The sequence below is a fragment of the Artibeus jamaicensis genome, unplaced genomic scaffold (genome assembly GCF_021234435.1).
Source record: "Artibeus jamaicensis isolate MK-2021 breed Jamaican fruit bat unplaced genomic scaffold, CSHL_Jam_final scaffold_612, whole genome shotgun sequence".
In the NCBI taxonomy this organism is placed as follows: domain Eukaryota; kingdom Metazoa; phylum Chordata; class Mammalia; order Chiroptera; family Phyllostomidae; genus Artibeus; species Artibeus jamaicensis.
In genome coordinates this window covers 10,445,188-10,459,451 of record NW_026522049.1, presented here as the reverse complement: position 1 = coordinate 10,459,451, position 14,264 = coordinate 10,445,188, and the positions used below count along the sequence as shown (strand labels likewise).

The window sequence follows — 14,264 nt, the reverse complement described above, 5'->3', positions numbered from 1 at the left end:
CGCAGCCCCTGTCGCCGTGCAGGCTGAGGCGGTGTCCCAGTCAGAGTGGCCGCACCTCCTGCTGCAGCCCCTGCGTCCTGGGCCCTGCAGAGTCCATCAGGCGCGGCCTAGGGGGCGACAGTGCCAAGTGGTTTTCCTCTGCCTCGACGAGTTTCCGTCACTCGCACGGCTGGCACGTTGTCCCTGGACCGGAACACGGCGCAGGCTCCTTCCGGGTCCTGGGGACGGGCTTCTGCGCGGCCTCGGCGGCTTTGCGGACACTGGGGGGCCTGGGCTCGGCACTGCAAGCCGCCTTGGCCCCAGAGCCCGGACAGGAAGGCTCTGGTGGGGCCTTGCTTTTCTCAGTGAAAGTTACTCTTCCTGTGCCGGGGCCTTGAACGCGCCAAAATTAAACAAAATGTGGCACGGACCCAGTACGACTGAGGCCCAGGACTGAGGCCCAGGACTGAGGCCTGGGTGCGGGGACCTCAGAGACGAGAAGGGCACCCAGCTCCTTTCTCATTGTCTAGTTTGGAGGCCTGATGCATCCTCTGATCGTTGATGCTTACTCCTGTATTTTTAAAAATCCCATTATAGAATGCCTTTGAATCAACTAGAGTGGAAAAAGAAAACAAAAACTGAGTAGTGTGTAGAGGTGTAGAGAGGGCAGAGCACAATCTAATTAGGTTGGTTTGGGCAGGGCCTACTGTGCCTCATGATCCAACAATTTAAGTAGGTCCAGACCAGAGTCCTTTTGCTTTTTTAATCCTCACCGAGGACATTTTTTATTTTTATTTTTATTTTTTGCTTGTAGAGAGAGACAGGATGGGAGAGAAGCATGGGTGTGAGAGTGAAGCCCCGGTTGGTTGCCTCCTGTACACACCCAGACTGGGGAACGAGCCCACAACCCAGGCATGTGCCCTGCCCTGGAATCGGACCCACAGCCGTTCAGTTACAGGTCGACGCTCCAGCCGACCAAGCCACACCTACCAGGGCCAGACCAGCATTTTTTTTTTTTAAGAGTCTGTATCAGGCTGGAACAGACAATCCAATACATCACTCATCTTATGGCTCAGTTTCGCTTTGTGAGACTTGGGTTTTCATTCTATACTGTATGTGTGTGTTTATTTGTACTAGGTCGTGATGTAAACTGTGTTTATTGTGGATTGCATTTGAAAAATGTAGGCACCGGTTCAGACCAGGGTAAATAGGTTACGTAATCAGAAAGTACCCTTGCAGTCATCATAATCTGTCTCGATGCCAACACAGTTGAAACTGTGGAAGAGACAAATGGTATTTCTGCCCTAATTAGCTCCATGTTTTATGTTTACCTTACATGCTATTAGCATGGCATCTGTCTGGTCTCTGATCCATCGCAGGCAGTGCCGATCGTGGCTGACAGTTCAGGAATGGAATGGCAGGATTGCTCTCTGTTGTTTGAGATCAGTCACTTCGATGGCTGCTGATTAGGGAAACCACAAGCCATTGGTGCTGCTGGGAAAATATGCATAATTAGTAGGTTCCTTCTGCTGTTGCCCTGCATGGCCACGTGAGGATGGTTGCTTTGCATTGTCCTTGCTGAAACCCAGCCATGAAGTTTTAACTGTCTGAGAGTTTTCAGGTCTGTTCTGGTTGTTCGTTGTCTTACTTTCTCTAAACACGGGACCTTGACATGGAGCATATGGAGCCAAAGGGGGTTTCTTGTTGACATGTCAGGTGATGTCCTTTTCAGCATTGGTAACAGATTTTTAAAATAATAACTAAAATTTGAAGCCCTTAATGCTTATTGCAATCATTGTCTTTATATTTACTTGCTGAATAGGTGGTTGATTTGAGTTTAAGGATTTAAACCACTAAAAGTTTAGATTTATCGTTATTGGAGAGAATTTCCCAGCATGCAATTTATCCTCTGATGTCTAGGTCAGACATTTAATTGTAAATGGCTAGTATTTTCTTTTCCAAATGCACCTTGCAGACAGTTTAACATGATCAAGCAAACTATTTTTTTAAAAATCCTCACCCATGGATGCATTTACTGAATTTAGAGACAGAAAGGGAGAGAGAGAAACATCAACATGAGAAACGATCATCCATCAGTTGCCTCCCCTATGCTCTCTGACCAGAGGTCAAACCCGCCACCTTTTGGTGCATGGGATGATACTCCAGCCAGCTGAGCCACCTGGCCAGGGCTCAAGCAAACTATTTTTACTTTAGTCATAGTCACTGGTGCCATAACTGCTATGGTAAGGACTTAATAAATATATGAACAAAAGAATGAGTGGACATTATAATTGTAAATTATTTGTGTAAATATCCAGTGAGTCATATTATTCACTTTTAGTAAAGCTTGATTTTTATACCTGGTTTCTTTTGAGATAATTATATGCAGCAGACCTATTTCAGGGAAGTTATGACTTTGAAAAGAGATAACAGAAATCATTCCATCCTATAGAACACTTTCAAACAACACCCAACAGTGAACAAGTTGTGATATCTCGATTTTTAATTCAAAAGCAGCCTACTGCAAAAAAAGGTTTAAAAAAAAAAGAATATTTTTCCTCATTGGAGACCTCAGTAGAAGCCAGTGAGGAACACTTTATAATCAACTTCGTAGGTGGTGTTTTGCTCAGATCCCTTTGCTGTCTTCCAACAGTTGCTGTGTAGTGAGGTTGACTGGTTGGCAGTCTCCTACAGAGGGAGAGCCCATGACTGGCAACATTCAGAGAGTGAGCCTGGTTTTCCAGCTATAGCCAGAACTCGAGACTCTCAGTGCTGAGAGAGCAGGGACCATAGCTGCCTTGTTCACTGTGATTTCCCTCTCTTCAGGCACATAGAAAGTGCTCCACAAATAACTATTGAAGGAATGAACATCCTATGGAAGGAGGAAGAGCTGCAGCAGAAGGTACATATAGCTTAAAATATATCGTTCAGTGTTCTTAATGCATATTTACTGAGGGTCCTCTATGAACCTGGTAGTGTGTCTGCAGTGTGAGAGCTGGGCTCAGAAAGTGGGACAAGGCACACACCTGCACTTGTGTCTGCACGCACACACACACTCTGATCAGCTTGTATTACAGAATTAGTCTGTACTTTACTATTAAAGAGTGGGGCTGCATAGGAACTGGGGATAAAGGTGGGATTCGGATAATACGTGGAAAAACTCAAGGAAGAGAAAGGTTGATTCAGGTTGGTTTGAGAAGCTGAGCTGAGTGGGGCATGGACGAGGAGGTATTACAGGTGGATGTGAGCAGAGTTCAAAGTGAACATAGCCACTGGCTCAGCCCAGAGGAAACGAGTATTGGGGTATAGAGGAGAGTAAAGTGGGATAGGTTGGGTGGGGATCACATTTTGGAGGGGAGTTTAGGAAATAAGACAGTCATAGAAGTTTATGCTTAATGTAACCAGTATAAGGAAGCCACAAATTCTGGAGCAAGGAAGTGATTTGATGAGGGCTGTTTTAAGATTACCTGGTAATCTGGCAGGCAGGAGGGCAGCTCGACCTCAGGGATCAGAAAGGAAAAGAAACCAGCCCCTACACCCCAGGATTGGGGTCTCAGGGTAACTTTTAGTTGCAGTGGGATTTTCTAGTCACCACAGAAGCTTTGATGGTGTCCACCAAAAGCAACTGATGAGGGGAAATGCGTTTGGTTTTGAACTCCTCTGTAAGAGGGTCTGGAAATGACCAGAGTGACCGAGCCTGCCCAACAGCCACAGTCCCACTTGAGCTCACTCAGCCTGAAGCCTGATCTGTGTTTCTGGTGCCCCGTGGAGTAACCAAGTCTGTTGTCAGTAAGAAGGCAGAGGCCTGAATGTCTTGTTCACGGGAATGAGTCTGGGTTGGCCAACATCAATGAAGCTTACTTAGCCCAGCTTGTGTTTTTCACAGGGTCCTCCATCCTGCTTTTGCCTGTTTTTGGGTTAGCTGAGCAGCTCTTCTCCCAGCCCTTTGTTGGGAGGCGGCATGTAGGATATGGGACAGGAGGGAGAACAGGAGCAAGAGGGAAAACACAGTTGTCTCTTTGAGGTCAGAAGCACCGTCTCCCCGTTTGTTTCAAACACCTTATGTAAGGCATGTGTTAAAGGATGATGATTGGTGGATAAGGGGCATTTGGCTTTCTTGTCACACATGACATAGTACCGACAGCTGACATATTCACTCACTCATCTACTTGTTGCTTCCTACTTCTTCCTACCTACATAAGTTCTGAGCTTGTATAAATCCATTCAAAGCACATGGAATGTTTCATTTACTTAAGTGTCAGCACAGTGTTGGATAAAGAGAGCACCAGTGTTGAAGTTACCAGGTTCTGCCTTCACAGTTTCGGGGGGAAGGGGGGGTGAAAACTTTATCAGCCCATTTCTGTCTGTTTCCTGATACTATATTTATGTAGTCCTAGCCCCTTGGGTAAAATCCATGGCTTATGCTTGCATGAATGTGGGATATGAAGTAGTAAATGTTTGAGGCTCCTTCTCCTCTAGGGTCCCAATGCTGCAGTATAGAGAATATCAGTGCACCCACGTGGCATTCACAGGGGTAGATTTCCCTCTGCACCCTGTGCAGCAGGTGAGTGCATTTGTTCATCTGTGTTTTCATTCTTGAGACCCTTTAAAAGATATCATGTGCCTGGCACATAGTATGAATCCAGTAACTACTGTTGAACGAGTTAATAAATAAATACTATGTTTAGGGAATGGTAATGGGTGCTATTTTTGGAGACTTTAAGTAGTCTTTGTACTTGAGATTTAATGGGAGAAAGTAAGTTTATACCCATGAAGTAAAGCCTATTCCGAAGTAACATAGGAATAAAGCCTATGGGTGAAATAAATTAATAAGTATGATTATAATCATAACTAACATTGACATAGTGCTTACTATATGGCAAGTACTCTCCTAAATGCTTTAATATCTGTTAGCTTAATGTTTCCACAACTTTAAAAGGTATAGCTATTATTTTCTTCCCTTTGCATTTGAGAAACCCAAAGAACTGAGTTAGGTTAAGTGACTTTGTCTGGAGTCACACACCCAATGAGAATAAGGTCACGTGATGAGAACAAAGTGGGACTGGGCATGGGATGTGGCCTGCCCATTGCTGACAGCCACACCTGTGGTTGAGGCTCTGTGCACAGAGCCTCTGGCCCACCCCCTGTGGGGGCTGTGAACCAAGAGGCTGTTGAGAGCCAGTTCACATGATGGATGTGTGATCTGATTGGCAAACAGCTCCACACCTTTCCCAGGGCGCAGGCCATATGGGTTCTCAGAATCCTTTGCTTCAGGGGCTCAGTATGTAACAGACTTAAGTCTTCAACGGAAAAGTCTCCCCCTCTCCCAGCAAACTCAAAGTAGATCTGGCAATCTTTATAACTCACAGTATAGACTTAAACTTTTGAAAAAGCCCAACAAATTACCTTTGAAAAAGTACCTCTTGGTGAGAGAGGAAGAGACACGTTGTAAATAACCAAATAACTGAACATATTCTTGCGGCACTGAGTGTTGACTCTGCCAAAAACTGCTGGCTCCTGAGGACTCAGCATGAACAAGGCAGACAGAAGTCCCAGCCTCACAGAGCTGACATTCTCATGGGGGAGACAGACAGTAAACAAGGGAATAAGTAAGGGGTCACTGTGCAAGACGTGACGAGTGATGTGGAGAACAAAGCAGGATGGGATGGAGTTCGGACATGTGGGTAGAAAGGAGTGTACGAACACCACTAGTCCTGATGACCTCCCTCCAGAGTTTGCTTCCTTTCTCACAAAGGAGTCTGGCAGGGAAAGTGCGGGCCCCGGTGAATGCATGTAATCTGTAATCCATTGTGGGGACTCAGGCAAATCATCGAGGAGTCTATTTTATGTTAGTAAGAGGCGGTCATCAAATTCAGGCAGTGCAGGTGTTGGTCCAGGCATCTGTGAAAATGATTGCTTGTTTTATTATAGACCATAGGAGTTTTTTCACAATATGGAGTTTGGTAGCATTTTGACTAATATTTCTATCTGTGAGCAAAGCTTTGCATTTGAAAAGTCTGTAAAAACAATAAAATGAAATATTACAAGAAAACAAGTTTGTTGTTAACTAAAAGCTCAGAAAGTGGGCTGGTAAGGTTAAATCGATATGGTCCAAACTGTATTCATTATGTTTCTTGGAAGGGATTCTCTCCTTTGATGGAAAAGCAAGTCAAGGCTATGAAACTTACGTTTCCTTTTCTAGAAAACTAGGTTAAAGATCATTTGAAACGAACTGTATACCTGAGAATGACAGAAGTTGCCCTGCTTCCATCCATGTCTGCACTCCATGCAGCTGTGTGCCCTTTGCTCCTGACCTGCAGAGCTGTGGGAATGATATCTAGTTCTCTTCTGCCTGTGGGTCAGAGCCTGTGTTCCCATGTCCTGCTTACTGTAATCTATTCTGTGTGCCTTGGTAGCCCTCCAGGATCCTGATTAGGTCTACTCCCTTACTGTACTACAGGAAATATACTCAGTAGAGGCTTTAAACACTCACCTGAGAACATTTAGTACCAACCTTGCTTGGTGTGTAAAATACCATCTCAGCTGCTCCCCACAAAACCTCTCCTCTAACATCAGGCTGAAATGCCTGCATTTAGTTGCCAGAGATGTGATGTTTACTTTTGTAAATGCAGTGAATTGTTAAGATTTTAATAAATGACTCAATGTCTATGAATGAGAATTCAAAATGTAAAACTAATTTAATGTTTTAACTTACTCCTAACGTTTTCTCAGAACATGAAAGTTAAGGATTACCTGGAAGAAATGGCCCTGACTCATACAACTTGCTCTGTCTGTTGTGCTTCCTGGGGTTTTCTCTTTCTGTCAGCTGTGAACTAATACATTTATCCAGAGGCCTAAGTGAGAAAGAGAAAAAGAGAGGCATTACCTTTTCTCTTTCTCAAAGGAGTTGTCAACAGAACCACATTTGTGTTTATTTACCTTCCTCAGAGGATCTGTGTACAGATGCCCCAGGCTTTCGCATAGACACACCGCTCCCCACAGCCACAGCCAGCAGAGTTTCAGAAGTCCTCACTTCCACTTCTTTAGCTGTGGCCCCATTTTCCATAGGGTGTGCAACAGGTTCCTTTTTACATATGTCCCTGAAGAATGAGGAGGAACTACACCTTGACAGTGAGTCAGAAGCAGAGCAGATAACAATCTGCTTTTGATGATAGGGGATGTGTTAAGTTATGTACAAATACTTCCTGCTTGACCGGACCATTCTGTTTCTTTAGTAGATGGCATGTATCAATATTTAATTGTACAAGTGACTAAAACAAAAAACGTGGTTCTATAGTACTCTCTCGGCTTGTTTAATTCTGAGGCAGGGAAGTAAAAATGGAGTTGAGGGGTCTTCTCCAGATGTTCCCGGAGTGAAAGTGAGTGCTGGTCGCTCACGATGGTGGTGTGAAATGTTTGACGGGTACTGAACAGCTGGGTGCTGTGTGAAGTTCCAGGAAGAGGGAGATGTCTAAGGCGTGTCCCAGAAGGGTTCCCAGTGTGGTAGGGAAGCAGATGCAAAACCAGTGGAGTGATAATGATGGAGTAAGTGCTGTAATGTAGGTGTATGCACAGAACTGGGAGGGCTGGAGCTGGAGACCTGGCAGGGGAGTCAGGCTTTCGTTTGCCAGAGCAGCCCATGGAAGGGCCCAGGAGCTGTCCGTCCATTTTCCCTGGAAAGTAGTGGGAAGGGCAAAGGGAGATGCTAGGAGCTTGGTTGTAACCAGGCTGTCTCCCATGCTAAGGAGCCATAGAGGGAAAAGGAGGCCGGTGGAGCTTCATCAGCAGGGGAGAGAGACGTGATAAAGAAAAAAATGCTTCATTAGGGAGATGAGTCCAGTGGCAGTTGGAGGAGGATGGACTAGACATGGCGCTCTGGGGTCAGGGAGACCAGGCAGTGCTGCAGAGGCTCCTGTAAGACACGAGGAGGGTCCGAATCACCACCTGCCGCATTCAGTGACTGCGAGTACAGCCCTGCTGCCAAATGAGTTTTACAATTTACAACTGCTTATGAGAACAAAAAAGTCTGGGCAGAGGAAAAAAAACCAGACTAGGAAGGCTTGAGTGAGCAAGTGTTGAGTGAAGAGTCCTTTACCAGTCCTCTTCCTTTGAACTGAACTCATTAGTGAAATTTGAGAAATGGGAATTTTAAAGAACTTGAAACTGGTGTTTTCCCTTCTCAGCCCCTAGACAGCTTTTAATTTGCTGTCATATATTAGCCAGCAGCAGAAGAAAGGTGTCTTTCAGCAGTTAAGTCAGCCAATGAGAAGAGGCTTTCACAGTGGGCGGTGCTCCCCAATCTCCAGGGAGGCGAGGTTTGGCTTACCAGCGGCACAGGAACCAACTTGTTGTGGCTCTTACTTGTCAAAGCACCTTCTTCAGGCAAGAGAAAGTGAAAACAGCCCCAAAAGGCGCACCATCTCAAACAAAGATTGAAAAATGCAGACACACTTGTCTTTGAAACTAAAAGGCTTCAAGCAGACGGACACATTTCTATCCTGTGCTTAGGGGTTTGTCTTTCATTGTCTGTGATGACGACCCTTTGAGACTGGCACAAATAAAAGCAAAGAGAACTACATCTGACTGTTCTAAAAAGGAAAGATGGCCTGACTCTCTTATTTTCTGGTTTTTATGTGGTTCAAAAAAACTTCAATTTCTAGGGAACAGGCGCGTTGCTGTGGACCGATGCTCCACAGTTGGTGAGCTTCATGGCGTGGTAGCAGTGGTGGTGATTTCGTTAGCACAAAGCCCTGCCAGTGCTCGCAGGCTTCTAGAGAGTACCATGGCTGTCAGACGAGCTCGGCCAACAGTGCGTTGTCCACAGTGTGCCAGGTTTCTCTCCGCAGCAGGAATTCCTTCCTTTCAACACACACAGTAAGACCATCCTGTCTAGCAGTTAACTAATACCTGTGTGTCCTGAAATGCAACGATGATGAGACAATTCACTGTAACCCAGTGCCTGACTGATTCCTGTTTTCTCCTCTCCAAGTGGTGAAACAGGAAAGGACATCCCATCAGGAAGAACCTGAAGGTGCCATCCAGTAGCTGAGCCTCACGTCACTGATTGCCCTCAGTCAGAAATCTTGACTTGCAACTTTAGAGGGTGGGTCTCTGAAAGAATTTCAGAGCTCGCTCAGAGATGAAGAGAGTTGCTCTCTGAGGAGACGGAACCTGGCTGGGACGCTGGGAGGGTGGCTCCGACTGCTCGAGCTGGGGGCGCCTCTGTGGACTGAAGTTTTGGGAAGGTAGGTGCCCTTTTGTTGAGGCTACTGTTTGAGAACTTTCAGAACCAAGTTGGCCTTAACCCTCTGTGTGTGTGTGTATTTGTGTGTGAGAGAGAGAGAGAGAGGGAGGGAGAGAAGGAGGGGGGCTAAAAATGCTCATTTTGGCCTGATATACTGAGAAAGATACAGGAATTTGAATCCCTTTGCCTGGCAAGTCTTCCTTCAGACGTCTTGAGCCGTGGTGAATAAGTGTGAGTCCAAACTTCTACTTTGGACCGGTGTTCCTGGCTGTTTGGAGAGTTTGAACTGATTTGTTGAAGGGACAGGGAGAATTGTTCTGAGAGTGAAATCCCACAAGGCCGAGGCTCAGCCAGCACAGCTTGGTTGGTCAGGAAAGCCTTCACTGGCGCTGAAACCAAAAGCGTGGCTGCAGGTGGGGTGGTGAGACCCTCTCAGGATGGCTCTTTCGGGAACAGGGTAGCGCTGGCTGCCCGTGGTGGTGCTCATCTCTGGGCTGCCCCTTCTCGAGGGTAGAGTCTCAGCATCATCTCCAGAAGATATCAGCTGATTATCTCTGAGACTGCCAGCCTCATGGGGAGAAACAAAACAAAATTATCCTTTTTCTAACCCAAGCACATGTTTAGCAAGCATGTTCTTTTGAGCAGTTTTATTTCCTCAAAAGCCTTATACAAAGCAAGGAAAAGAAACATTTGGGACTCACCAGGTGGTGAATAGTAATTTATTCATTAATCCATAATCTTCAAGTGCCTTCTCTACCATGAGTGAGGGCTCAGACTTAAAATAGCACCTTTTCACTCCTCTTCCCCTATAAGCTTTTTTTTTTTTTTTAAAAATAAATGGGGGTTTCCAGTTATGATTTCACCAGTAGAATTTCTGGCCAAAGGGAAAAATTCCTTAAGGAGAAAAGACATATAAGTTCTTGCAGATAATATTTGTAGAATTTTCCCATTCAAAATATTTCTGCCTTTCCTAAAAGCAATCAAATTAATTTATATAAGTTTGAAGGTAACTCTGGGTTAGTGATGATCTGTATTTATTTACTGAGTCCCTGTGATGTATATATGCATTTCCTATTTCACTCAGTGAGCTAGAACTCAAATTATGCAGTTTTCAAATGAGGAAATACGGGCTGAGCGATTTACTTCGGCACAGCGAGGAAGGGAGAAAGTCAGAACTCTGTTGCCTTTTTGCACCCAGACATGTATGAGGTTGGAGCCTTCTGCATTCCTATCCTAGTGCATTGGCCTAGAGCCCTTGTCCTGTGGAGGAGTTCTGAACCTGTGTCAGTATGCTGACTTGGTTTCTTACAGCAAAAGACCAAAAGTCAGTCTATAATCTGCTTCTGCTATTGGGGTGAGGGCGTGGTGTGGTGAGCAGAACAGGGACTGGAAAGGCAGAAAGATCTAGGTTTGACTCCCTACTTCCTGCTTACTAAGTCTGTGCTAGTCAGTGAAATTCTTCAAACCTCACTTTCCTTGTTAATAAGGTCATTATTATGATGTCTACCCCGCAGGGTTGTTATAAGGAGTAGAAAGATAAGATATGCAAACTGCCTCTCACGTGACTGACAGATGGTAGTCTTTCAATAAATATCACTGCTCTAATTATTTGTTGGTGCTTTACTCCATCTTAGCATGACTTTCTTTGAAAATCATGTATCAAGACCCTTTATGGTGAAGCCGATTGGCTTTGACACAGCCTCTGAATCAGGGTAGTGAACATCCTATATTAAGAGTCCCCCAGAGCATACTAAAATCAGGCAAAAAAAAAAGCAAGAACATTAGCTGCTTCTTGTTCAAAAGCCAGTTTCTTTTGCTAATTGTTGCTGCTATAGGTCACTACACAGACACTCACATGCACCCAGTTTGTCTGAGTTTTCCCGGGCCCTCAAAGTCATAGCAGAAGCATTGCCGGCAAGGTGTGAGTGAGAGGAGGGTCTGGCTGCAAATTCTCATGGAACAGAGGGTATGGTGTGGTGACTACTGTTTATCTCCAGGCGGGCTGTCTACACAGCATCCTTGGGTCTTACAAGGCCTTCCCAGTGTACTTTAGGGATACAGTACAAAGGTTGAACTGGAGATAAGACACCTTCATTAAGATGGTTTTGAGACATGTGTGATTGACATATTTACTGGCTAAGAGCCTGGAGTCGCTTTTATCAAGTAGGCCAGTCAGCATCAAGAATAGTGCTCTGACAGTCTGTCCCTAACTGCGAATCCCGATGGAGTGATAGGCATCCCAGGGAGACGGCACAGGGACACGGGGACGCTCCTGCTGGAATCCAGTGCAGTGGTGTCTTTCTTTTCCTGGACACACAGACACTAACCTTGTTGGTCTTAACACAGCCCAAATTTGTCGTTTCACTTACCTGGTGGGCCCAGAATCACTGAAGACATCTTTGTATCAGCCCCAGACGGACTAAACATTGGCACTGAGGAAGCCTTCTAAAGTAGCAGGCCTGATTCCCCTAAGCCCTGGTCAACTATCGGTGTCATCATTTTATGTGTCACACTGCACGAGACGCATTGCCTTAGGATTGTGTCTTACAGCAGGGATTTTAAATTATGAAAGCTGAAACTAAGCTAAAACTCCAATTAAAATACATTAGGGCTTAGGTATAAAGCCTCAAATGGCAGGTAAACAGAGAAATTAAGAATTTCTGATGTTTTACAACATTGTAACAGCCGAAATTCTCCATGGGCTTTCTGTCTATAGTGGGCAGATGTGTGACTGTAAATGGACTTCAGCAATCACTGTGTTCTTAAAACAGTTAAATTACCTTTAGATTGCATTGTTATCTAAGTATCTCCATGCCCCTCAAATACAAAGGTAGAAGGTTTTGGTCCACTCTAATGACCACTTCTTCTTTATTTTTCACCCACACTGGTGACTGGAGAATCTGTGCAGGAGGGTTGTGCTCCCAAACAGACCAGAGGCCTAACCCATAACTGATGTTTAGTTTACAGAAGTTCCAACCGAATGGAACATGTCGTTTTTGTTTCCTGAATTACACCTTCAGGAGATACCAGAAAACTGAGATATTTCACCGAAATTTCCAAATACATCTGCTTAGGATTGGCAGACATACCCAGACCACCGATACGCACACACATACACACACATGCACAATATGAAATAAAACCAAAAGGTGCCTCCTTTGTGTGTGTGCACAAAGGTTTATTTCTTCTCCTGTCACAGGTTGTGCTGCCTCCCTCTCGCAGCTGTGCCTTCTGAAACATGTGGCATGTGGTCACCAGAACTGGAAAAAAGGAATGGAAGTCGGTCTCGGGCTTTTTCTTTTAATTGAGATATAATTAACTTACGACCTTATATCAGTTTCAGATGTTACATAATGATTAGATGTTTGTATATTTTGTGAAATGATCGCCAAAATACATTTCTCATTAAAGGGAGAAGTATAAAATTCTCAGCTAGAGCATATGTTTAGATTTTTTGAAGAGATAAAATGTTGCATTAAGGGGCTTAAAATCATTTTAATTTACTATCTCCATGTTCTAAATTGAAGTACTTAGTGAGGAAAAGTCATATGCCTTAATCTATTTATTCTCTGTAGATACTCATATGCAAGAACAGGCCTGTTTTTTAAATTTTGATCCCTGTGCCAGACATATGTATTTTAGTGGATACTCGGTAAATACTTGTTGATTAAATTGGTTCTGACTGAGGTTGAACAAGAAAGTAATCATGTCAAGATTCAAGCAAAATTCTGAGAGCATATTCTTCAATAATGAGGATTACTTGATATCATTTAATAACTAAATTGGCTTCAGTTTCTTCCCCTCAAATTATGTTTTCTTGTTTAACATCTGAGTAGAATTTTAAAAACTCAGAATATGCTGATGCTGAACAAATCCCAAATTGTGCAGATTAACGATTTTCATTTGTAATGTTTACATCATGGGCTCATCGTCATATTCCACTGTGGGTCCAAGCTTCAGAGCCTCCTAATGAGCTCCTTCTGCTCCATTAGCTGAAGCTGCCTCCCCAGTCTTGTTGCCAGCACAGATCTGCTTCATGGGAACTCTGGTCCACTTCCAACTGTGGAAGAGTAAGACTTCAGAGCATTTCTAGATGATGACTGTAAAATAATATGCAAGTTGAATTTTCCTAAGTAATTGTTTTACTGATTACACTATTACAGTGGTTTTCATACTTTTTTTGATGATCACTATTGTAAAAAATACTTTTTAGACACCAAGTTAGAACACGCACATACATACACACACACAAACCAAAAAAAAGGGTTCACAAAACAACACTTGATTCCTATTGATGTTTTCTCTTCTGTTCCATTCCATTCTAGAATATTTCTGGTTGTGGCCAATAAATTAATTTTGTGACCCACTAATAGTGTTTCTCCATATGGGCTGAAAATAAGAATCAACAGGGAGCTTTAAAAAATTAATAAAGCCAAAGACACAATAGACCAACCAAATGAACTAAAGATTCCAGAAATAGACCTCCACATATTTGGACCCTTGAGTTATGACTACATTGGTACTATAAGGAAAGGATTCGAATGTCTGCATGGAAACAAAGTTGAACTTTGATTCTAACCTCAGTGTTTATATGGATCTAAATGTTAATGTCGATGTGATTGGTATAACTTCTAGATCTGTGCTGTCCCACGTGGTGGCCATGTGCTACACATGGCTGTTGAGTCCCTGAAACATGGCTGGTCCAGTAGAGACATGCTCTAGGTTTAAAACACACAGCAGATTTAAAACACTTATACGTTATTTAAAAATTGTCAGTTTCTTTTTACTTTTTAGAATGAGGCTAATAGAAAATTAAAAATGATATATTTGGCTTCTGCTACATTTCTATTGCACAGCATCGTTCTGCATGATAAAATAGAATATATTGATAACGTCAGGGTGGGCAGTGATTTCTCAAACAAGACATAAAATGTATTCATATAATAAAAATATCTATAAACTGAACTACATTAAATCTAGGAACTTCTTTCCATCAAAGCATACCAATAAATGAGTACAAGACAAGTTGCCAAGGCGGGGA

The 14,264-nt window shown here is 43.7% G+C and overlaps 1 protein-coding gene across 1 annotated transcript in view; it reads left to right on the top strand.

The window, feature by feature from the left end:
* Positions 1 to 9,149: 9,149 nt before the first annotated feature.
* The window catches only part of CERS3 (ceramide synthase 3), an 85,939-nt gene continuing 80,824 nt past the window's right edge, over positions 9,150 to 14,264 (top strand). The window contains exon 1 of the mRNA XM_037145884.2: positions 9,150 to 9,224. The gene's annotated coding sequence lies outside the window, so the exon portion shown is untranslated. The remainder of the gene's footprint in view (positions 9,225 to 14,264) is intronic.